Here is a 26,963-nt window from a genome sequence, read left to right on the forward strand (position 1 = left end):
AACTTCAGTCACATGGTAGTGCTTTCCAAGAGCACTGCTTTTGTTTATCTGGGAAAATTTTTAAATATTTTTAAACATGGAGTAAACTTCCTAAAAAATGTTATGTATAGACTCAAAATATGTGAATGAGAAAGCTCATGAGAACTAGAAGTCTTATATGAAAATGAAAATCATCATTCTAGAAACAAGAACAAAAAACTCATTATCAACCAGAGAAGTATTAAATAAAATAGGCATTAAATATATATTAATCCCAGTGAATAGCTCTCCTTCCAATTAAATACCCTCTGCCTAATAGATATTTGACAATAGTAGAGGTCTGTGATCTATGAAATCATTTGCACACACTAAATCTAAGCTTAACTCAGCAAAGCACCATCAAGGAGAAGAGGAATATATTACAAATTAATGCAAAAGCACTCCAACTCACATCTATAACTATCACTATATAGTAACACTAATTTAATAATTATAAATGTGCCCACATACTATCATTAAGGCCAAGGAATGAGATTAGCCCCCTTCAGTCTCTAATTTTTAGAGACTGGCCCTTTTTCAATTAAAATACTGCCATGTCATTTGGTTTGACTTAATTTTGCAAAAAAAAAAAAAAAATCACCAAGAAGAAAATGTTTGACACAAGGTACAAAAGTGAATTGATGAATGGATGAGTTAATTCATAATCAACTAACCTCGTCTTAGCCATTTGGGCTGCTATAGCAAAACCACCATAGACCTGCTGACTTATAAACACCAGATATCATTTCTCACAGTTTTTGAGGGTGGGAGTCCAAGATCAAAGTGTCAGTATGGCCAGGTGAAGGACCTCTTCTAGGCTTCAGACATCTCTTCCTATCATCAAATGGCAGAAGGGACAAGCTAGCTTGCTGGGGTCTCTTTTATAAGGGCACTAATTCCACTCATCAGGGCTGTGCAGTCAGGAGCTAATCACCTTTCAAAGTCTTCACCTCCCATTACCACCATCTTTGGGGATTAGGATTTCAACATCTGAATTTAAGGAAACACGTTCAGACCACAGCAATTCTCTTTTTTCCATCTTTTTTGAATTTATTGGGGTGACACTGGTTAACAAAATTATACATATTTCAGGTGCACAATTCTACTATACACTGTTTTGTGTGTTCACCAATCCAAGTCACATCTCCATCCATTACCATTTATGCTACCATACCCTCCTCCAGCTCCCTCTACCTGCCTCCTCCCTAGCATTAACCACACTGTTGTCTGGGTCCATGAGTTCTTTCTTTTTTTTTTTTCATTTTTGCTCAATCACTCCGTGCCTCTTCCCAACAGACAGTTGTAGCCTGCTCTCTATCTATGAGTCTGTCTCTATTTTGCTTGTTAATTTATTTTGTTCATTAGATTCCACATGTGAGTGAAATCAAATGGTACTTGTCTTTCTCTGACTGGCTTATTTCATTTAGCATAATGTTCTTCAGGCCCATCCATGCTGGTGTAAAGAGTAAGATTTCCTTCTTTTTTATAGCCAAGTAGTATTCCATTATGTAAATGTACCATAGCTACAGCAATACTGTTTAATTTTTTTTTCTTACCCTATGACATAATGTGAGCCTGTGAGGTATTAGAGAAGACTCATCCTCTTTTTCTGTTGAAGAAAGTGTGGCTTGGAAATGCATCTCAAAAATATCTCCCAGATATTTAAAGGTCTTTTACTGTTGTCATTTTAAATTAGTATTACTATGGTTGCATTTTATAATCTATGCCTGACTCTGTATTGACTACATTATTAATTCCACCATTAACATAATACATAGCTTTTTTAATTATTTAAAATTATTTCTAGTCTAAAACATTATCTTGCTAGAAAATCCTGGTGTTGCCACTAAACTTCCTACTAAACTACTTGAAAATAAGAAACAAATTAAAATTGATAACTCCAAAAGTAAAATCTGAAACCATGATAATGTTTGAATATGAGTGGTATTTCAGCAATTACAAGGCAATGGTATTGAAATCAGAATTCTCAGTGATGAATACAGGTTTTACCACCTTAAAAAAACTAAGCGTGCTACACTGAAAGAAGAAAGGTGCTGTTTCATCTTTCTGCCTCTACCTGATATCTGCTTCAGGCATTCGGAGTCTGTATCAAAGAGATAACTGGGCAGCAAGCCATCGATTTCACAACTATTGATTCCTCTGGTGGCTCATGCTTTGTACCCACACCCCATCAAGTATCTTTCTTTCTACATGGATTTACTGTGTAAAGTTCTTAGGAAACTGGGGTGTCCAACTCATGGCTGACAGTCCACGTGTGGCCCAGAATGTCTATAAATATGGCCCAATACAAAATTGTAAATTTAAAACCTTTTTTTTGCTCATCAGTTTTCTTTAGTGTTTGTGTATTTAATGTGTGGCCCAAGACAACTCTTTTTCTTGCAGTGTGGCCTAGAGATGCCAAAAGGTTGGACACCCCTGAAAGGAGCAGAGAAAATCATAATTTGCTCATATAAAATGATATATAGTTTTAACGAGTATATCATTTAGGTGGAGTTCAAATTAGGAATAATTACAGGCTATAACTGTAGCCTGGCACGCACCTGAAAAGTTTTCCAGTGTCAATCATACTTTCTGTAAGGAGTATTTATTAGTTCTAATAATTATCTTTAAATCATGCTTCATTTCTAGTAAGACATGTTCCAAGGTACTGGTTCCCAACAGAAAATCTTGTAATAAGTAATTCCACTGCATTCCCTTCCCTCAGCACCAAGGTATGGTAAATCACCTACCAATTTCTTCAAAGTACTTGACATGTACAAAAATTCATTTTTTCTACTTGAAAATGATGACATCTTCCATGTTCCAGCATAGTGTCTGGCACTTAGCATAAGGGGTAAAATGTGCGAACCTTTCAAACAGGTAGCAAGTTTCTGGAAGGTAAGGAATGCAACCCATGAGACAAGTGGGGGGCATGGTATGCACTGGAGCCAAGGAAACACAATCACGATTCTCAGCAAGATAAAATGAGAGATTTGGTGTCCTCGTGAGAAAGATAAAGAACTAAAAACCAGAGAAAAGAGAAGCGTGAAAAAAACCCAGTGAGTTTCAGGCTACAGAAATTTATGTATTAAAAGGCATCAGTGACCAAAGGCTCTGCATGAAGCAAGGTAGCCATTGTTTAATTTTAAGGTGTTTATATTGCTATGATCACATTCACCTTCCTATCTTTTCCCAAATTCTCAATTATATCTAATAAACAATTGCATCTCTTGAGTGAAAGCTGTGTGTGTGTGTGTATGTATGTGTGATATGTTGTTTTGTTTTATTTTTTCCTCAAAAGAAAGAGATTGGCTCATTTTCAAGTCTGGGTTGACATTATACAGGTCAGATATTACATATACAGAATGGCAGGAAAGTATGCCAACCAAGGAAGTAAATGAACCACAAAATATGAATCATTTTTACCATCCTCAAAGACACTTCAAGATACTTACTGATGATTCTCACATTTTAATGCATAAAAATTTCCATTTAAGTCAATCATATCTAACAATCAAGTGGGAAGAGGGATCTAGAACCCACATTGCATATGAATTACAAAGAATTAACTGATAAATATTTATAGCATTGGAGAAATCAGTAAAATCCTATAGATCATTCCTTCATTTTACACATAGGAAGGAGAAGCAAAAGGAGATGAAATAATCTGATTTAATACATCAGCAAGAAGGCGGCAACACTGAAAATATAATCCAGGATCTCTGCTTTACAGCATTGATGAAAATAGAGTTCTTTGTAATTAATATTCCATGATTCAAATCCTTCTGCCTTAATAAGACTATGCATTCTGAATTTGTTTTAGATAAGAGATATTCTTCAGATTTCCTATATGAATGTATTTGAATGTATTAAATAGACTTGAATATAAGATCATATTTCAAAAACTCATGCTCAGAGGCCAGTGTTTTTTTCCTACCCATTTAACCTGGTTTATGTGATAGATGCTTAATTGACATATTAACCTGGATAGAAATGTTTTCCCTTGGGTCTCTTAATATTAGTAGACACCTTTGACCTATATTGTTAAATAAAATATATAAAACCAAAATAGCTTTCCTAACCTATTGCTTCCTAAGTTTTAATGTATTGCCTTCCTTAGGCAAGAAAGTAAGTAGCTGAAAAAGGGGAAGTTCTATTATTGGAAATACTGAAATACGGCTAGGACTATGTTTGATTCTTTTAGAATTACTCATTTTATATTGTCTTCTATCCTTTTACTAAGCATTAGAATCAGAGATACTAAGAATAGTCATTAGAGCATTTCCATTATTAAATAGACCAGGTTTCTATAAATAATGAAATTCAAAATAACTAGGTACAGCATCCTTATCATGCAAAATCCTTGCTGGTTATGAGTTTCACAGATACAAAATGTGTATACAAAATACAATCACTACCATGCATCGCTACTACAGAATTTTATTCTCATCCAGTTGTTTACTATACAGCTTACACTAGGAAGCTTGTAGTGTACTGTTATTTATGTTTCCCATTTTTGTAAATATTACATAATATTGTTTTCCTGTAGAAAACAAAAATATGGTACCTATATCTGTAATCATTATACATCCATTTGAATATTCTTGGTGCCTGAAAATGAAATTAAGATGAGGGTAGTGGATATAACTGTGTCTATATCCTAATTTAAAATAATTTTATAGATTTACATATGATAAATATTTTGAATATATTTACTAGAAACTATATTCTCAGAGACAAGAGTGAGATAATTTAACTATCACTTAATCGCTTCTCTCCTAAAGGCTTCCAACCAGTGGAAGCCTTCTATTTGTATTAAGATTATAAATTATTTATAATTTTGAATAATCAGAGTTCCACATTTCTTCTGTAAAGTAGTAATTTAAACAAACTGTATGGAAAAACATATTTGTCAATGATATCTCGGACAAGGGTTTGATCTCCAAATATATAAAGAACTCACATGACTCCACTCCAGGAAGACAAACAATCCAATTAAAAAATGAACAAAGGACCTGAACAGACACTTCTCCAAGGAAAACACACAGAGACATGAAAAGATGCTCAGGATCACTAGCCATCAGAGAGATGCAAATTAAAACCACAATGAGATACCACTTCACACCCTGAAAATGACCTTCATAAACAAATCAACAAACAACAAGTGTTGGAGAGGTTGTGGAGAAAAGGGGACCCTAGCGCACTGTTGGTGGGATTGCAGACTGGTGCAGCCACTGTGGAAAACAGTATGGAATTTCCTCAGAGAACTAAAAATGGATCTGCCTTTTGACCCAGCAATTCCATTGCTGGGATTATATCCTAAGAACCCTGAAACACCAATCCAAAAGAACCTAGGCACCCCAATGTTCATAGCAGCATAATTTATAATAGCCAAGTGCTGGAAGCAGCCTAAGTGCCCATCAGTAAATGAATGGATCAATCAACTATGGTTTATTTACATGATGGAATACTATGCAGCAGAAAGAAAGAAGAAACTCCTACCCTTTGGAACCTAATCAACAAAACAAAGAAGCAAGTAAAATATAACCAGAGACACTGAAATTAAGAACAAACTGACAGTAACCAGAGGGGACATGGATGGGGGAAAATGGGGGGGGGGCGATGCAGGAAGGGTTTTCAAGAATATCTATAAAGGACACATGGACAAAACCAAAGGAGGGTAGGGATCAAGGGTGGGAAGTGGGGATGGCTGGGTGGGGGGGAGTGTTGGGGGGAAAATGGAGGCAACAATACTTGAACAATAAAAAAAATTAATAAAAGATAAAAATAAACATTGAAAATCATTCTTAAAAAAGCTAATTTCTTATAATACTTGTGTGATTTAAAATGCCTTGATCAGTAATATCTAATTTGATCATTTTATGATATATTCAAGTGTGATATTATGATTCATAATAAGAAATATATTTGATTTTCATCCCTCTTCCTGGCACGGAGCTCCTAAAACCCTGTGATTTCCTAGGTAATGAGAGAGATAAAGGTGTATTTTGTGTTAAGGAACTGACTTTTGAACTGCTCCTAAAGATGAGGGACCTTTTCCAGAAAAAACAACCAAGCGATCAGTCCCACCACACTCTCTCTTCTAAGGAGGGAAGAGGAGCTGGATGTTAAATCAATTGCCAATAGCCAATGTTTAAATCAATCATGCCTATGTAATAAAGCCTCCATAGAACCCAAAACGACAGGTTAGAGAATTTACAGGTTGGTGAACCCATGGAGAACTAGGGAGAGTGGAGTGCTTAGAAAGAGCATGGAAACTCTGCACCCTTTCCCCATGCCATGCCTTATGTGTGTCTTCCATCTGGCTGTTGCTGTTATATCCTTTTATAATATGCCTGAAATCTAGTAAGTAAAATGTTTCTCTGAGGTCTGTGAGCCACTCCAGCAAATTAATTGAACCCAAGAAGGGGGTCATGGACCCTTCTGATTTGTTACCCGACTTGGACTTGTGTTTGACATCCAAGAAAGGGGCAGTGGGAACCTCCACACAGGCAAGTCAGTGAAAAGCACCAGTAATTAAGCTGAGCTTGAGACTGGTGACTGAACTGCGAGAAGGAGGGGCTGGGAGTCTTGTAGGACTGAGCCTCCACCTATGTATGGGATCTGATGCTATCTCCCAGTTGCTAGTGTCAGCACTGAGTTGAATTGTCCACTCAGCTAATGTCTAGACAATTGCCTTGTGGGTGTGGGCAACCCACTCCTACCCCAACACATACATTGGAATTGGTTCCAGGGACCCAAATGAGCAGGACACTCTATTTCATAAACGAAAACATCATTTTCTGAGTATGTCAGTAAAACTCCCATGGCCATACAACCACAGAGAGAAATTTCTGTGACCCTGAATCATCAAATCCCAACCTGCTTTTCCACTTTCCTCAGGTTCCTGAAAGAAACATGTGAAAGAAAGGCTCAGGAAATGGGGTCATTTGATTTCCACAGGGCTTTGGGGAACTCATGACCTTGGTGCCCTGGGCTGAACCACAGACAAGAACAAATGATTGATTTTAGGGTTCATTTTGACAGTAGCGGGCTAAACACTGCATCCTCCTCCCCTGAGGCCACAAGAGTTGAAAAGCAGGCATTCTGAAGGCAGAAGGCCTATGTTAAAATTCCACCTCAAGCACTTTCTGACTATATGCCCTTGGGCTTGTCTCTGCATCTCTGCTCCACAAAGATTTGATGTGAAGTTTTAAGAAAATAAGGCTTGAGAAGTGCCTACTGTGGTGCAAGGCACAAAGTAAGCATTCAACAATAGTGTTTATCATTATAACTTCATTTTCATGAGCTAATGAGCTCTTAGTATTTAGATGGTAGAGTAGAAGTATAAAAAGACAAACACCACAAAAAGGTCTATTTCCAAGCAGCCCCAAAATGTCCCACCACGCCATGTGGTAGAGAGTTCTTTGGCCTCACATGGTAGAGCTGGCTGGCTCAAATATGGTTCATGGGCCTGTATCAAAATCACCTGGAGTGCTTGATATAATTTAAGTAGTAAGCATAATGTTACAAGGCACACAAATGCAAAAATTTGGATGACATAAGGAATACCTCATATTTTCTAGCTAAATGAATCTGAATGTATATCAGACCTGGATATCAGGTCTATCCAGAAGGTATTCAGCCATGTAGTACAAAAAAATAGACACATTTATTGAAGAAGATACAAGAAACATTGTACATAAGACAATGATGCCTCAGTCCCCTTCAAAGTAGACGCTGTGGGACCTCACACAGTTCTCCCAATTGCCATCAGCTGCCCCAGCGTATTTTCCTGAGTCTCATCAATGGCATGAAATCTCTTCCCTTGCGAGGTGATTTTAATTTTTGGAAAAGTCAGAAGTCACAGGATACCAAATCTGGGCTGTACAGGAGCTGAATCACCTAGGTGATTGATGTTTCACCAAAAGCCTCTGCATGAGATGGGATGCATCAGAAGACAAGCTTTGTCATGATGAAGCTTCCAATTACCAGTTGCCCAGAGCTGTGGCTTTCTGAATCATTGAAAGAGTTTCTACAGAGAAATGTTGAAGCTTAATGCAAAATTTGATGCAGATTCATTGCTCCACTCACTCAGTCATTTTGAATGCCATGGCCACACAGTACACATGCTCATTCAGTGGTGTCTACTGCCCCCACTGACTAGTACAGTGAATTTGTCATTATTCACCCATGTGCATCCCAGTCCATTCTCCTTGTCTGCCAGGTTACATTAATGCCAGGCAAACTGCTTTTTGTTACATTAACAATGGCTGAACTTTTTCTAGACAGATTGTGTGTGTATATATATGTGTGTTTGTGTGTATATATATATACACATATATATGTGTATAAGGTATAAATAAGTTTATCATATATATGTATATATAATACATATATGTGTTATATGTTATTTATATATAAACATATATATGAATTTTTATATATGAATATATATTCATTTTTATATATATGAAACTTATGTGTACCTTAAGCCTCAATTCAAACTTAGATAAGCTGACAATGCAAACACATACACACATACTCTCCCTCCCTCTCTCTTTCTCTCTCCTTTTCATATACTTAAATCAACTACATCATTTTTATTCAGGCTAATCTCAGTTACATTATTGATGTCTTACTTATTTAAGGCATGAATCTAAAGTACTTCCCCTCCCCACCTCAATTCCGTTCAGATTCCATATTCCAATGATAAAGTGCCGTTGGGAAAGGACTGCCTGGCCCTAGTTTGTATTCTTCCACCAGGCTTGCATCAGATGAAATGCATGTCATCACTTTGGGCCATGACACTCACATATTTAATAACCTTTAAAGACTTCCAACTTTCCACACAATTATAGCTAAACTCATTAGTAAGGTCCAACACTGACCTTTCTTCCACCTCCTGATTTCCCAAATCTTCCTGCTTCACTTTCTGGTTTCCAGAAATACTGAACTCTTCTAAGCTAAAAACACTTTTATTGAATTTGTGTCTTTGCTGATTTTTCTTTCTACTTGGAATATTTTTCTCTTTCTTCTTTAGCTGGCCCATTCCTATTCACTTTAAAGATTCAGCTCAAAAGTCACATGTCTTAAGAAATTTTCCCAGACCACCAACTTAAATAGACACACACAAGGCATACCCTTCTTGAAAAAGGTGTTCCTCTTCTTTGTGGCAGATCCCAGCTGGCAGGATCCGTGTTATGTTGTAGCTGCTCATGAACAAATACACATGGACAACAAAAGTCCTATGGAGAAAAGGGGACGGCACAGCCACTCTCCGAGAGAGAGAGGGCTAGAGAGCCAGAGAGCTCAGTCCCTGCCTGGAGAGGCTTTTATTGCATTTCTGGGTACATTACAGGGAGGATGGTCCTCATTTACTATGCACAGGTTCACTGCAGGGGATTACCTTTTACAGATAACAAAGGAAAGAATGTTGCTAATTACTTCAAAGAGAGGGATATTGCAGATCAAGGGGAAAAGTGGTTGAACAGGTCACACTCCATACTTGGGAGGTTTAGCTCACATTTTAGAAAGTTGCAGTAGAAACCTTTCCGTGGGCGTGGTCCTGTGTGCCACTCACTCCCCTCTGGTTTTCCATGTGAGGGCTGACCTACACTTCCATGACACATTAAATGGTTCCCTACACTTCTTTCTCTTCATACTATTCTGCCACTGAACCTTCACCATACTTTTTAATTATCTAGTTATCCTCCCTGCTGCTTGCTAGGCCAGCTTCATAGGCACGTGATTAGTGCAGTTGCATAGTGCCCAGCTTTCAGAACAGCTCCACACTTGAGTTTCAATGACCTGCAGTAATCGTCTTACAATTTTTCATAATGTTATCTTGAGTTTGTGTTTTGTAAGTGAAGTCTAATAAGACAATGGAGGGTGTGTGTGTGTGTGTGCATGAGAGAGAGAGAGACAAAGACAGGGAGGAGACAGAGAGATATGAACAGGATTTAGAATGTTACCTCACAAATAACTGGCTTCCTATTGCCTCCCACGAATGGATTCTCAGTTGTCCACTGCTCCATCACCTGGTGCCCTGGGCTTTGTTCCATCTCCCCCTCTTGCTCTCACTGACCACTGCAACTCTGCACTCCAGATGGGTTTGGGTGCAGGCACAAAGAAAGTCAGGATCAAGCATATGCTCTAGTCTAGGGGATCTAGAGAATGCAGCAAGGGCCATAATAACCATCTCCACACCTAAACTGGTACATCACTGCCCTTTCAGAGGACCACTTGCCCCAGGCACAGGAACCAAACACTGCTTGATTAGATCCTTTAGACCCTGCAACCTCCCGAGCATATGTTACCCATTGGAGGTTGGGCCATTGAGCCAGTGGAAACAGAGTACTGTATAATTATGTATAAGAGCACATTAAGTAGCTAATTAAAGAAATCACAGGTCAAGAATGACTCTGCAAAAAATGTAAATGTTTTATATTTTATTACACTTCTTTCCTGCTTTTTGAACAATGGTCCCAGCATTTGTGTTTTTCTCTGAGCTCTACAAGTTACATACCTATCCCTGCCTGCCTGTGACTATAAACTCCTTAAGTTAGGGACTGTCCTATTCACCTCTGTAAGTAGCTGCAGCACATGGCCCTGTACCTATCACATACAGACAACCTAATGCATATTTGTTAATTGAATGAATAAATAAACATTATATAAAACAATTCATCATCTTCTATAGGAAGGTGTGGTTGAATAATAAGGGCCACAAAGTGGTATTTAAGGAAAACTTTTGACTTGTTCACCACCATACATAATAATTAGCATATTAAAAGCTGCAAAAACTGAAATAACGTTTTCCACACACTAATGACATTGACTTCATGCTTTGTCTCTTCCCCAAGCATAGGGCTGAAATCTTAATTGTTATCTGCCATGTTTTAGAGGGGGAAAAGCCAGAAGAATCTGCTTTGGTTGGTAGTGTGATTAAAGAAGTGATTTTCATTTGTTTTTATCAGTTAAAGGTTTTGAAATTACACCAAGTATTTGGGACAAAAATGCATTCAGGAAAGATATATATATATATATAGTAGTGATTAAATAAAGATATATATATATATAGTAGTGATTAAATAAATCAAGAGATGAACCACTCCATGCTCTATAGTACCTAACCCATTTGTCAATTTACTATGCTTATGATGTCTGTTTTATCATTATGCATATTGATTTTAGTTCTGCAGAAAGAGGAAAGAAAAGCTCGAGGGTAGAGTGCTTTGGTAAGTAAACACGTATGTTATATGGCTAGATAAAATTAGGTGAATGCTAATTGCATTCATTCAATTTTCTACTAGTAGTTGATGGTGATAAAACATAAAAGATACTACAGGCTGGTTTTATATGGGAAAACTCAAGGCTACTACAGATACAGATATTTAGATAAAATGTTTTGAATGTAAGGAAACCTCTGCTAGAGATACTAAACTTTATTCAATAAATCAACAAATTTTTCAAAAACATTTTCAAATACCGGGAAGTGACCGAGTCACTTGAAATAGGGCAGTGAGCAAAGAAAGCAGATACAGCCTCTGCCCTCATAGGATTTACAGGCCACTGGAGATTAAAGGCATTAAGCAACTAATTAGACATAGTTTTAGTAAGCAGCTATCTGTGTAATAAGGGATCTATTCTAATACAGACAGCAGCACCAAGGAAGGTTTTCCTAAGGAAATCGTCTTTAACTTCATACCTGAAGGATAAGGAGGAATTAAGACAGGTTAAAAGAGAAGATACAGCAGCATTTCCAACTACACTATTTTTTGCTAACAAATAATAAAGCTATTCTCCAAATTACATGCATATGTTGAAAAAGTAACTAAATAAACTTTAAAAAGCAGAATCACTAACCTGGACTATGTTATATCTTAAAGAAATTAACCAACTGCATTTGTGTTTATCTATAAAGAGATTCTTAGCAAATTAATAAAGAAATGACCACGTATAGTGACACTTTACACTATTTAAGAGAGTGATTTAGTAAATGCATACTTAAATAATAAAAAAAAAAATAAAGCATTGTTTCAGTATTTAATACTGGCCTGAATAAAATTTACTCTAAATTAGTGAAATACTACATTACATTTAAAAGGCTGATGCGCACTGTCTGCAGATACCTCAGCTAAGAATTCTTCCAAACTACATACCAGCTGTTCTGTGTTACACAACTAATGTAATCCCTTTGAATCTCTTTCTCTTCATCTGTCTATATTTGGGGGGGGGGAGGGGTGGAATATTGTTCACATGTGGGAATTAAATAATTAAATGTGAACAGACTGTTAAAGGCCCTACTCTTAACTACATAAAAGGTAATCAATACATTTGATTTTCTTTCTTTATCAAGCACTTATTTTTGTATTATTCCACCAAACATAAAAGGAGTGTCTTTTGTTTGAACAGCACAGAGTACACTGTAGAAAACAGATTTTAGAGCTAAACAAAGCAACTGTACCTCTTACTAGTTGTGTTATAGTAGATAATTACCTGAATTCTCTGGTCATTATTTTCTGATGATATGAAATATTTTCTGGTCATATCTTACTAATGATATGAAATAGAAATAATAACTATCTTCCAAAACAGTATAAGACAAACGGCTTTATATACCCAAAATGACCAGTAAGTGAGAAATGCTAAATGCCTAACAAATGTTTGTTTTCTCTTTTCTCCATTACTTTTTTACACTGTGATATGTACTATGGAAAAAACGATGAATCAATTAATAATCTTTCTTTATGAGTTGATGCTCTTACATGAGGAAATGACATGTACAAATAATTTGAATATATCCTAATAGAGTTACACTTGAACAACACAGGAAGGAGTTAGAGGTACTGACACCCCTACCCCCTAGTTAAAATTACACGTGTAACTTTTGACTCTTCCTGAAACTTAATTATAGTCCCTCCATATCTGCTGGGGGTAGGTTCCAGAACCCCTGATGACACCCAAATCTGATCATGGTCAAGTTCCTTATATAAAATGACACAGATATATGCATGTAGTCAGCTCTCTGAATGCTAAATTTTCCAACTGGGGATTGTAAATACTGTTTTTGGTCCATGGTTGGCTAGCCTACAATGCAAAATCCAAGGATATGAAGGGCTGACTATATATTTGTTGAAAAATATCCACATATAAGTGGACCCAAGCAGGTCAAACCTGTGCTGTTCAAGGGTTAACTGTATATTCATTTTCTAATGAAGGAAAAAATAAGAAAGATTAAAATAAGGTATTACGAGTATTTAAAAGATAGAATAACTAAAACTAAAGAATAAGTAAAAGTAGTGCTGCTTTTACAGGAATATATAGGCATTTTTGAATGTTTCTGTTTACCTTATTTATATTAATGTTTACTCCATATTATTTTAAACAACATGTAGCTATGCTACATAAAACTATGCTTTATTCAAAATAAAGCTATTAATATATTATGATAATGTGTTGCTGAAAATAAATTAGTGAATTTAAAATTTAATCATAGTAACATGTATTTGCATATTTTATATTTTACCTATCAACTTGTTTTTTTGTTAATTGTCAAATAAAAGTAATCTGTATTTCAATTTTACCAAAAGGCATTACAGTAATTTTTCTATTATAAGAATGAACTTCAATTTCCATTTCATGCACTGAAATACGGAAGGTTAATGCAGTTAATGCCAAGAAACTAAAAAATGGTGAAGAAATTACAAAATCATCTTTTTAAAGCTTAAGAGGATGGTGAAAGCAACCGGTAGAAAGACCCCTTTTTTCTTGGAGGAATTTACTGACTCTTAATGCAGGCTGTGGATTTGGCTTAGCTCTCCTGGAGAACAGAGAACCAGTGAAGTTTCTGACGGTCAGGAAGCAAAGAAGTAACCATTTCAGCACCTGAAAAGCCTAGAAAACATGGCCAACTTTCTCCATAAGTTATTTAATAAATCATGGGGCTAAATTAATGAGAACATAGAAACCCTTTGAAGCAAGAATGAAGCCTCCACAGCCCTGTGGTGCACTTACTAATGACAGGAGGCCTAGTAACAGAAAAGCTAAGAGAATGAAGAGCAGAGGGAATAGTAGATTGATTTTGTGGATCTGTAACTTTCTCATATTCAGAAATTTTCTGAATATAGTTTATAAGACTCCATTTTAAATATGGATATAATGAGATACTTTGTTAAATCATTTTCTGTTGTCTGGATACAATCTTTATTTTGTCTTTTTAAAATAAGAAACATACCACCTCTTTGATTAAAGAAATAAGACCAGCTTGATAAGACTCAGTCCTATAACATACGTAAGTTTCCTTCTAGCTTTTCTCAATTATTCCCTTTTTAAAGTTACTTTGTGATTACACCCCAAACTAATCCCATGTTTCATGGCCTAGAGATTATGAAAATCTTCCTTTTTCCTCCAAAGTAAAAATGTATTAGATTCTTTTTTTTTTCAAAAATTGCCCAGTATTTTTCATTCTTCAAAGAGCACCAGCATTATTCATGATGCAATCTTCAAAACCATATTTTATACCCATAATCTCTTTTGTAATAAAGACTTCTCTTACCTCCAATATTCTTTCTATAGTTTTTGTTGTCTAAATCCAGTGCCAAAAAACATGTATCAATATTTGAAATAATAATTCATTGCATCTGTGTCACCTTTAAAATTTCCCAAGAATTTTTACATAACATGTTTAAACAAATTATAGAAAGTTCAGTTCTCAAAATAATGTTATAATTTATTCTAAAAAAAATAAAACTGAAAATATGTATAGCAGTTAATTATTAATGTATTTTCTCTAGTTAATACCCAAATGTGAACTTAATCAAGATGAGTAAGTTGATTTTAACCAGAATATAATAAAACCCAGTTTTTTTGTCTAACATCAGAATTTTACGTTGAATATCTGAATAGTCATTTCATTAAACCTACCAACTCTTGGTTATATTTCTCATGTTGCTGTGTGTCAGGGGAGGAGACCAGCAGGGAGAAGGGGAGCAGAGACATGGCTCTAACGGAAGCTGGGTTAACGGAGCCAGACTCCGTTAGAGTCTATCCAGCTTAGGATAGACTTCCCTGACGGGTCTGACAGCCCACAGAATAGGCCTTCGAGGGCTATTTGCATGGTGGATTAAAAAAAAAAAACAGGGAATAACTTATGTCCACTAAAAAAAAAAAGATTGAAAACCATTTGGATGAGCCTATAAAAAGTCCACCAGAAGTGGATCTGGTGTGATACTTCTATAACTGCTGTGTACAGTGTACAACGAGAGAGGTACTAAGGACCATTTCTGTCAAAGGCAGCTGAATAAAATGTTCCCTGTGTCACAATATTTTAGAACACAGCTGGCAAAGAGAATGCCGGTTCTGGCAAGAGTGCAGAGTAGGCATAGAGAGAGTGAAAATGCTATTATATTATTAAAGGAAACAGGCAATGTTGTGCAGTGCACACTGGAATAAAACAAATCATCACAACCAGCTGAAAATTAGGTTACATTTGAAATTAAAACTTCACATTTTATTCAGCATCATGCTGTTGTAGAACCCAACCAATGCTGTTCTGGAACAGCTATGGGGTTTGATCGCCTGCCGCCAAGAAGCGGGACTCCCAGTGCAAGAGTTTGGTGAAAAAGGGAAGGGGCTGTTTATCTAAAGGTTATACAGGTTTAGAATAATGGCGGATTTCTGCCCCTAAGTCCCACTCCCTTTAAATCACCCAGAAACACATATTCCTGCCCCCTATCGCCAAACCAGGCTGTTTTCAGAATATGTCAGTCTGAGGTACCATCTTTCAGAAAAGCAGATGACTGCAATGCAGCGTTCCTGGTCACAGTTCAGCTCCAAGCCTCCCCCACACATCTGTGATTCGTTAGGAAGGTCCCTGCACAGTTCCATCAATTCTGCCACGGTTTTCTCCTTCTTACTCCAGACCTCGTGGCATGCCCTTACTCAAACCGGGTGGCTTCTCCCTTATACACCAAACCTCATAGCTGACTCCCATTTATACACTTTCAGACTGTGTGGCTTCCTCACCCTTCTCTTTCAGCCCACCCTCATTTAAAATGTTCTGCCTGGAACTTCCTAGGTGACCTCATATCTGGCCCCTCCTATGACATGCCATTTTTGCCAGTTCCCCTATATCTTTTACCTTCTATCTTCTGCCATCTTTAGTCAGGGCAAGAATTCCCAGCAACTTCCAGGGTGAGCACCGGCCCCCTGCCTCTCTTGCAGGCACTGTCTAAGCACCCCCACCCCATATGTCACAAGTCCCTGAATGCTCTCAGAGTCACACAGACCTTTCACCCTGAGCAGCAGTCCTCTCCCCTTTGAGAAGGGCATTGTTATGCAAAGTATCTTAAAGTCTTGCCCTTCCCTCAGTCAAGTTTTGTAGGGGATATTCTCCTATATTCAGGGGACCCTCACTCTGTACCCTGTTACAACTGTTTATATTTTAACTTTAATATTAGTATATTAACGTACTTAATATACTAACATTGGAAACTACTTAAAAATATTATTTATTGAGTAGATGTCAAACTCATTCTATTGTCTGTATGCAGACATTATAGAATAAAAAAAGGTTAGACAGGTCATTTTTTTCTTTCTAATCTTAATCACATATTAAAGTTTGTATACATTCATACACTAAAATGTTATGTCTAAAATAGTGTTAGGAAAATATATAATGACATTTAATCTTTAATTTAACAAAAGTTTATTAGGTACCCATCATATGCCAGGGGCTGGAGATAAGCGGTAAATGAAAGAGATAATGTGAATGAGTATATAGATATTGTGTTATACAGTCACTGTATGGAATTTACATTTTGATGAGATAAGTTAGATGATTAATAAAAAGATAAATAATAAAACTATGTGAAAACATATTATGAATACAAGGAAAGTATTCTGAAAAGATAATTAGTTGAGAGGGGTGTGCCTCCTTGTTAGGGTTGTCAAAAAGTCATTTTTGAGGAGCTGCTTTTGGAGCAGAGACTTTAAGGACTAGTTAGTTATGCTAAATTCTTAGAGAAGAACCATCCAGAGAAGTCTGGTTCCCAATAACATAGAGTAAGAACACTTCACCCTGCCATGGAAAACCTGACAGAACACATGAGACAGTAGTTTGAGGACTCTGGGGAAATAGACAAGTAATAACCAATAGTTTTTCTCTAAACATATTTTCTGAAGGAAGTTCTTCAAATCAAAAGGCAAGAACACCAGAAAAAAAGAAAGAACAGCAGAAATGGTAAGCAACCTGGTAAATATAAACAGACTATTATTCCCTTTGAGTTCTTTAAAACTTTTCTGATTGTTGAAAGCAAAAATTGTAACTTCTGCTGGAGTTTTCAGTGTGGATAGAAGAGCTTTCTACATTGTAGTTGAAGTGGTAAAATACGAATGTTGAGTAGACTGTGAAAAGTTAAGCAAGTTTTTTGCAATCCTTAGAGCAACCATAGAATAAAAAAAGAAAATATACTCAAAATCATAATAAATAAGTTAAAACAGATTTTAAAAAGTCAAATAACATTCTTCTCCCAAATGTGGAAAAGAGAGGAAACAACAAAAAGAGGGAACAAGGAGTAAACAAAACAAAATATGGTAGGTCTAAATCCTTGCTTACCAATAATTATATTAAATGCAATAAGCTATACAAACTAATTAAAAGACATAGATTATCAGCCCTGGCTGGTGTAGCTTAGTGGATTGAGCACGGGCTGCGAACCAGAGTGTCGCAGGTTCGATTCCCAGTCAGGGCACATGCCTGGGTTGCAGGCCATGACCCCCAGCAACCGCACATTGATGTTTCTGTCTCTCTCTCTCTTTCTCCCTCCCTTCCCTCTCGAAAAATAAATAAATAAAATCTAAAATAAAAGAAATTACATTCTTAAAAAAATGAATTTAAAAAAGACATAGATTATCCTAATGGAAAAATATGCATCCAGATGCCATTTACACAAAAATCCTTTTTAATTATAATGATGCAAATATACTAAAAAGGCTTGTCCAAGGACACAAAACAACTCATACAAAACTGCTAAAACCAGAAGGAACTTAGCATGTTGAATGATATGCTGTTAAGTATGTTTATGACTACATGTAAGAAATGCATTTATAGATGAAAACATTATGGCAGGTAATTCAAGTTATAGAACTGGAGGCCATTTCATTTTTCTGGGACTTATTTTCATATTTTACATTTTCCCAAATGACCATTACTGAATAATTCCTATAAGAGGTTCTAATAAATGTTTTTGGAAAGAAAATGGAAAAACAAATATTTTTGTAGTTGAAAAAAATAAATTTTAGGGACCAGCTAAGGATGTTGGGGGGCATAGGGATGAGTCAAGTCTGTGGTTTTAAAGACGGTGACATTCTACATATAAATCACAAATTCATGAAAAAGGGAAAATCATCTTGGAAACTGATAAACTCAGTTTAGAGAATTGTGAGGGACACTTTAGACTGAGAAGTAATGATTAGTTGAAAATTCAAAGTTTAGGTGAGAATTTCAAAAGAAATGTCAGAGCTAGAGATGAATATTGAGAACATCAGCAGGTAAATGGAGTAAAGCTTTAGAAGTCATAGTTTAAAAATCTATCTATGGAAAGCTAATTTCTTGAAATGACTGAGTATACATCATGCAGTTTTGCATTCTGAAGTAGTGGCACATGAAGATTTATTGTTAATATTAATTGGGGAAGGTTGATGTTATATCCTAAAGGCAGTGTGTTAATAAGCACAGCTATAAGAACAAGTGGTTCCTCTATATTTTACTACTTAAATACACCTCTGATTGCTACAGTAATTTAACCTTCACCTAATTTCACTAAATTACTTATAAACATCAGCTAGTAAAAGTTAATTGAAGAAATGTAATTGAATATTTTGAGTATCGCCCCACCACACAATTAAGCTATTCTTTTGACCAATACTTTTAATGAGACATGAGTTGAAAGTAAAAGCTTGGAAAATATATATATTACTAACTTTCATTTATGGGCTGCAGATGAAGCAAATTCTATTGGGTAAATAGTTTTGTGTATTTTTAGTAAGGGGTGATTTTATTGTGTACCTGTAAAGATGATAGGCATCATTATTTGGTGGCTTCAGGTTGTTTAAGAAATATTCATTTAATTATTGTAGGCAGAACAAAATATACAGCAGGATTAAGAAAATTAATTACCTATGGATGTGTTAAAACAATTGCTTAGTTCAGGAAATACTATGTTTACTTAATTGTGTGATTTTGCAGTAGGTCAGGAAAAGGAAAGTAAAAAAGCGAGACAAGATTAAAGGCCAAGGACAAAATAGTGGAGGAAATATATAGTTCAGATAGAGAAATACAATCAATTCATGTGTTGTATTTAAAGTCTTCCAAAAGTTGGGTGGACAAGCACTTCACTCCCATTTATAACTGCATCACAAATAATAAAACATCTAGGAATAAACTTAACCAAAAAGATGAAAGACCTGTACACTGAAAACTATAAGATTTTGATGAAAGAAATTTTAAAAAGACACAAAATTGATGGAAAGATACTCTATGCTCATAGTCTGGAAGACTATTGTTAAAACATCTATATTACCCAAAGCAATCTACAGATTCAATGCCATCCTTATCAAAATTTTAATGACATTTTTCACAAACAATCTAAAATTTGTATGAAATCATGAAAAATCCCAAATAGGCAAAGCAATCTTGAGAGAGAAAAACAAAACTGGATGCATATAGCCTGATCACTCTCTGATTTCAGGCTATATTACAAAGCTATAGTAATCAGAACAGTATGGCACTAGCATAAAAACAGACAGATCAAGGAACAGAATAAAGAGCACAAGAATAAATCCATGTGTGTATGTGGTCAATTAATTTACAACAAAGGATGCAAAAATCTACAATGGGGAAAGGACAGTTTCTTCAATAAATGGTTCTAGAGAAACTGGACAGCTATGTGTAAAAGAATAAAACTGGACCACTGTTTTATATCATAGACAAAAATAATTCTTACACTGTTTATTGTCACCATCAATTGGGTTTCTTTTTCTAGAATATATATATAAATAGAATCATCCATCATAGGTACTTTTACTTCTGACTTCTTTCACTTGGCATAATGATTTTAAGATGCATCATATTTTTGTCTTGTTTTTTTGTTTTTTGTGGGGTTTTTTTTTGAACAGTGGCATGTTCATCTTTGTTGCTGAGTAGCATTCTTTTGCATGGATAGTCCACATTCTGCTTAGTCATTCAATAGTTGATGAATGCTTGTATTGTTTTCAGTTTTTCATTAGTATAAATAAAGAAATCTACTATGAATAAACTTGTACAGTTCTTTGTGTGGACATATGTTTTTGTTTCTTTGGGATAAATACCTAGGAATGGGATGGCTGAATTTATTGATAGGTGAATATTTAACTTGTAAAGAAGTTGTTAGACAGATTTCCAAATTAGTTGTACCATATCACATTCCTAAAGCAGGGTATGAGAGCTCAAGTTGTTCTATATCTTCACTAATAATTGTGAACTTAGGTCTTTTTAATTTTAGCCATTCTTAGAGTTATGCGTTAGTATTACTTGTGTTCTTATTTTGTAATTTCCTGGTTACAAATGATTAATGATGTTGAGAACGTATGCTTACTAGACTTTTGTATGTGCTCTTTTATTAATAATCTGTTCATATTATTTGTCTATTTTTTCTATTGTATGATTTCTTTACTATTCCTTAGTATACATGATGGATTGGTTCCAGTACCCCCTGTGAATACCAAAATGCTCAGCTATTCAAGTCCCTTCTAAAAAATGGCATAGTAATCATAGATAGTCTATAGACATCCTCCTGTATGCTTTATACCATCTCTAGATTACATTTAATACCTCATACCATGGAAATGTTATATAGTAGTTGTTATATTGTATTACTAAGGGTGTCCATCTATCAGCAAGCTGGATCGAACATGCTTTTTCTTTCTTTGGTGTAATGTTCAGCTGATAGAGTCAGAAAACTGGTAGCTGATTCTTCGAGGTTGAAGAAGTGAGTATATCTGCCTTAATATCATTTTTAAAAATAGCATCCAGCCCTGGTTGGTGTGGCTCAGTGGATTGAGTGGCAGCCTGCGAAGTGAAAGGTCACTGGTTCAATTCCCAGTCAAGGCACGTGCCTAAGTTGTGAGTTAGGCACCCAGTTGGGGCCATGCAAGAAGCAACCGATCAATGTATCTCTCACACATCCATCTTTCTCTCCCTCTCTTTCTCCCTCCTGTCCCCTCTCTCTAAAAATAAATAAATAAAATCTTTTTAAAAATAGCATCCAGTTTACTTGTGTTTTCTGATTTACTCATTTAAAAGTTAATTTTTATTATAAATATGGGAATAATGATGAGAAAAAAGTGTTTGAATATTATGGATACAAGTCCTTTTTCAGGTTTCTTAAGAATACTTATTCCAATATGTATCTTGCTATTTGTTTTCTTTACAGTTTCCTTTACTGTGTCCAGGGAAGCATTCTCTATTCCACTGGGGCTGAGACACCGATTTTCAGTCAGACAAGCAGGTGGCATTGTGGAACTTGCAAGAGAGGCTTAGCTATAATAGGTCTCCCAGTGTGGGCAGCTTCACCAAACAAGCCTGAACTTCTCCCTTGCACAGAGACACAGGTGGAATAAGAAACAGAAATGCAGTCACAGCAAGTGTCCTAGTCTTGGAATCCTGTTTATTTCCACAGAGGCTGAGACATTTTTCTTCCATCTGGGGATATCAAAGCAACTGGGGATATGAGTGGCACTGATAAAATGATCCCAACACAAGCCCTCCCCACCAGGAGATACCCCTGGCTGTTTTGGGAAAGTTTGTTTTGCCCACTCAGGCAACATCAACAGAGACCAGTAGGAGCCCAGGCAGTACCACATAAACCACACAGACCAAAAAACATTGCAGAATTTTAAAATTAAACCACCATTGAAAACCATTGGAAACGTAGCCTTTTCTCCTCAAATACTTAATGACAAGAGACCCAAAAGAAAAGGAGACAATGTTCTAAGTGTGTACACACCAAACAACAGAGACCCAAACTGTATAAAGCCAAAACTGATACAGCTAAAAGTAGAAACGGACAATTCTGCCATTATCGTTGGGGACTTCGACCAGCTTATTTCCCTAAAACATTGAAGGAACTCTTAGAAAGAAAATCAGCGAAGACATAAAATGTCTGAAGAATGCCATCAACCAAAAGAATGTATTTCTCACGTATATAATATTTCACTTAACATAAGAATGCACAACTTTTTCATGTGCCCTTGGAACACTCAACAACGCAGACCGTATCCTAGGCCAAACTTCAACACATTTAAAAGAACTGAAATCATACGGGATGTGTTATCTAACCATAATCGGATAAAATTAGAAATCAATAAAAGACAAGTGTTGGATAGGTTTACATTTTGATTATAATGATGAATACATGAACCTACACAGGTAATTACATTGCATATTTTAATACAGACAAATTAAATATAAATCTTTGAATACAATGTTAAATAAATGTGAGAGCAGGCATTATTGTATTGTTTCTAACCTTAAAGGAAACACATTGAATATGATATTAACTTTATATTTTTCCTTGATGCATTCTATTAATATGATGAATTACACTGGTTAAGCAAGTTGAAACATGCTTCTCTTCCTGGGGTTGACCTTATGTGTTCATAATATATTTCCCTGATATATTGTTTGATTTGATTTTGATTTTACTTTTAAATATTTTTGTACCTATATTAATGATGGATATTTTCTGCAAACTGTTTCTAGTTTCATTGCCAGGACACGAGTTTAAAGTTAGCTAGTCTCAAAAGATAACTTAGTAAGAATTCCATCCTCCTCTGCTTTATCTGAAAGCTGCTGGACTGAAGGTTAGATTTTTTTTTTTAAGATTTTATTTATTTATTTATTTATTAGAGAGGGAAGGGAGGGAGATAGAGAGAGAGAGAGAAACACCAATGTGCGGTTGCTGGGGGTTCTGGCCTGCAACCCAGGCATGTACCCTGGCTGGGAATTGAACCTGGGACACTTTGGTTCCCAGCCCGCGCTCAATCCACTGAGCTACACCAGCCAGGGCTTTGAAGGTTAGATTTTTTTTTAACATCTGATTGTGAAAGTTTTTTGTGAGAATATTTTAATAATTTCTTCTTTATTTGTGAAATACATGTATGTACCTATACATATATTCACAAAGACAGAGAGAGAGACCAAAGATCTGCAGCCAGAGTTCGAGCTAGAGAAGGTAGATGACTTGGCCACCATCTACTGGCCACGACTTGACTCTATGCTCTTGCAACACAGGTGTGCAACCCGCAGATACCTGGGGCTGACTGGAGCAGGTGCAGCCTCTGATTGGCCGTGATTGTTAACTACCGGAGATTTAGCGCTTGTTCTGCTGGGATGAGGAGAATGGCTTCTGGAACATTCCCGAGCCCATCATCCTGCAAACCAGTCTCCCAGGAGTTTGCACAGGCCCACAGAACAAAGCAGCCCACAGAGCCCCTGCGGCAGACAACAGGACCCAGGACCACGGAAGGACGACCCTGCGTGCTGATGCTCAGGTGGGGCTGCGGGGAAAGCACGTCTCTGGTGACTCCTCTTGGGCCAGGCAGGCGGCCAGGTGCTCCGCAGGAGCCGCTGAGGAGCTCAGGCTTCCCACCTGGCAGGCGGCCCTGGCTCCTACCTCAGAGACACCTCCATTCTCCCACCCAGCCAGGCCCTGAGAGACCCTTGTGTCGCCTTTGGGGCTCCAGGCCCTGGACACCCATGTCACTGAGGCCAAGAGTCCCCACAGCCAATGCCCTGCCTTCGGGCTTTTTGAACCGACCAGGCCTGGTCCCACATACCCCCCACCACGGTGACCCGGGGGTCCAGGGTGCCCAGGTCCTGCACAACTCATCTCATCCCCGCCGCAGAACGCCCTGCTGGGCCCCAGCTGTGAGTCCTTGGGAGGCTGGACTGTCCTTGGAGAGGCCTGCTCCGCTGTCCGGCCACAGCCGCCTTTCTCACTGCTCACCTCTCGTGGTGCCGGCCGGGCGGGGCCCTCCAGTGTCAGCTGTGCCCGCCGGCGTCTGCTGTGCGCACCGGTGTCCACAGTGCCTGCCAGTGTCGGCTGTGCCCTCCAGTGTCTGCTGTGCCCACCAGCGTGGGCTGTGCCCTCCAGCGTCCGCAGTGCCCGCCAGTGTCGGCTGTGCTTGCCAGTGTCCACAGTGCTCGCCGGTGTCCACAGTGCCCACCAGCGTCGGCTGTGCAGTCCAGTGTTGGCTGTGCCCACCAGTGTCGGCTGTGCCCACGAGTGTCCGCTGTGCCCACCAGTGTCAGCTGTGCCCGCCAGTGTCATCTGTGCCCACCAGTGTCTGCTGTGCCCACCACTGTCAGCTGTGCCCGCCAGTGTCGGCTGTGCCTGCCAGTGTCCACAGTGCCTGCCAGTGTCTGCAGTGCCCGCCAGCATCCACAGTGCCCGCCAGCGTCAACTGTGCCCACCAGTGTCCGCTGTGCCCACCAGTGTCATCTGTGCCCACCAGTGTCTGCTGTGCCCACCACTGTCAGCTGTGCCCGCCAGTGTCGGCTGTGCCTGCCAGTGTCCACAGTGCCTGCCAGTGTCTGCAGTGCCCGCCAGCATCCACAGTACCCGCCAGCGTCAACTGTGCCCACCAGTGTCCGCTGTGCCCACCAGTGTCATCTGTGCCCACCAGTGTCCACAGTGCCCACCAGTGTGGGGCTGAGCCTAGAAGGGCCCGAGGCCTCGAGGGCTTCACTGTGGTCCAGGCAGAGCAGGTAGCAGCCTCCCCCACCTCAGCACCTTGGCCACTGGACACTGGGTCACTCTCTGAGGTGAGCCCTGGGGCGAGTGTGGGCAGGGAGCTGGAGCAGAGGCTACCAGGGGCTCAGGCCTCGCCGTTTTCCAGTGAGCAGCTCCATTAAACGGTTTTTGGAAGGGGGGGCTGCGAGGACAGAGAGGACAGAGTCCTTTGCAGCCTTGTTGCTACATCTCAGATTGATTAAAAATGATGGCTTTCCACTTTGTTAAGCATTTCCTACAATTTGCCTTTTATTTTGTTGCTATGTACTTTCATCTTTAATTTTTCTAATTTCAATACACTTTTAGTTTACAAAGTAAGCTAAAATTTAAAAATTTTTTAAAATTTGTTTTAATGCAGAATTTTGGATCATTAATTACAGACTTTAATTTTTTTAATGTGAGCACTTAAAAGTAAAAATTTCCCTGTGATAATTTTTTAATTCCCTATCCCAATTTTTGGATGCTGTATTTTGTCAGATTGTTCAGTTCAAACTACTCCTTAATTTCTCTTTTGAATTTTTCTTTAATGATTTATTTCAAAGTATGTTCTTTAATTGAAAAATATTTGCAGTTTTCATAGCTATGTTGTGGGTTTTTTGATATCTAATTTTATTACATTCTAATCAGAGAATTTCTTCCATATGATTTCAGTTCTGCTAAACTGATTCAGACTTTTTTTGTTCCAGGTTGTGGTTCACCTTGGTGAACATATGAGCATTCAAAAAGGTGTATTCTGACATTATCATATGTAATGTTGTGTAATTACCCATTAGATCAAGGTTGTCTCTGTCTTTATGTCTAGTTGCTCAATCAATTCTTAAGGGAGCCGTTAAAATCTTTTACTATGTTCAGAAAATCACCTAGTTCTTTAATACTATAGTTTTTGTATTGTGTTTTCAAGCTTGGTCAGAAGGTCATCCACATTTATGATTCTTATATCTTGACTTTACTGTGCTGGGATTTCATTTTATTTATATTAGTCCAAGTGCATTTTCCTCAGCCTCTTGTTTGTGTAAAATGATGTTTTGCACACATTTGGGATGTTTTCTACCATTATGTCTTCAAAAATTTTTTTCTGTTCTCTTTGGCCAATCCTTCTTGGGCTCATACTACATGTAGTTTACACTTCTAATATGTCTCATGGGTTCCTAAAACTTTACATTTCTCCAAACCTTTTTTTTTGGTCTTCTTCAGACAGCACTATTTCTATTGATCTAGCTCCAAGTACACTGATTTTTTTCTTCCATCACCTTCATTCTTACCTGAAGAATGTTTTATTTATCAATTGCATTTTTTCTGGAATTTCTTAAAACATTTTTGTTTTATCCTTTTACTTTTTTTCCTGCTGAGATTTTTTTATTTTTATACTTTATATCTTCTTCATCATGTTGCTTTAAAGATTTTGTATGGTGATTCCAATATATGGATAATCTCAAGGTTACAAATCTACTGGTAGTTTTTCCTTTAACAATGAGTGACATTTTTGTCTGGTTTCTCACATGTGATCAATTTTGATTATGCCTCAGTTATTGTATGCTATTATATAGATAATTTGCATTTGGTTATATTCTTCTAAAAATGGTTTTTTCTTTGTTTTAATAGACAATTAATTCACCTATCTTTGACCATTTTATTACATCTCAAATCTCAGTTTAGCTGTTCTAGCACTCATTATAAGCTACTTTGAGTCTATACCATGCATATAAGGTTCAGGGGCCAATCAGAGATTTGGAGAGGGTTCATACTCATAATTTGAGACTTGTCGGTAGCTCTCCCCTTTCCAGGAGTTTCTCTTCAGTTTCTAGAAGTACAGTTGCCTTGAAATACGTCTTCTGACTTTTCAGGTTAGGAAGTCTGCAGGTCTTCTATAATTTATCTCACACATTGAAAATGTTGGCCTGACTTCAAACTAAAAGCCAGGTGGGAAAAATTCACAAAACTCACACAATAACATTCATTTTTAACAGATGTCAACCTCAGCTCAAGAATGTACTTACATTTCATCAACTATCCATTGTCTCGTAGTCATGGCTTTCTTTTTGTAGGTTGTCTGGACTTCATAGGTGTCGTATATAGGAAGGCTGGGTCCAGTGCTAAGTATTTGACTAT

This window comes from Phyllostomus discolor, chromosome 3 (assembly GCF_004126475.2).
Source record: "Phyllostomus discolor isolate MPI-MPIP mPhyDis1 chromosome 3, mPhyDis1.pri.v3, whole genome shotgun sequence".
Classification (NCBI taxonomy): domain Eukaryota; kingdom Metazoa; phylum Chordata; class Mammalia; order Chiroptera; family Phyllostomidae; genus Phyllostomus; species Phyllostomus discolor.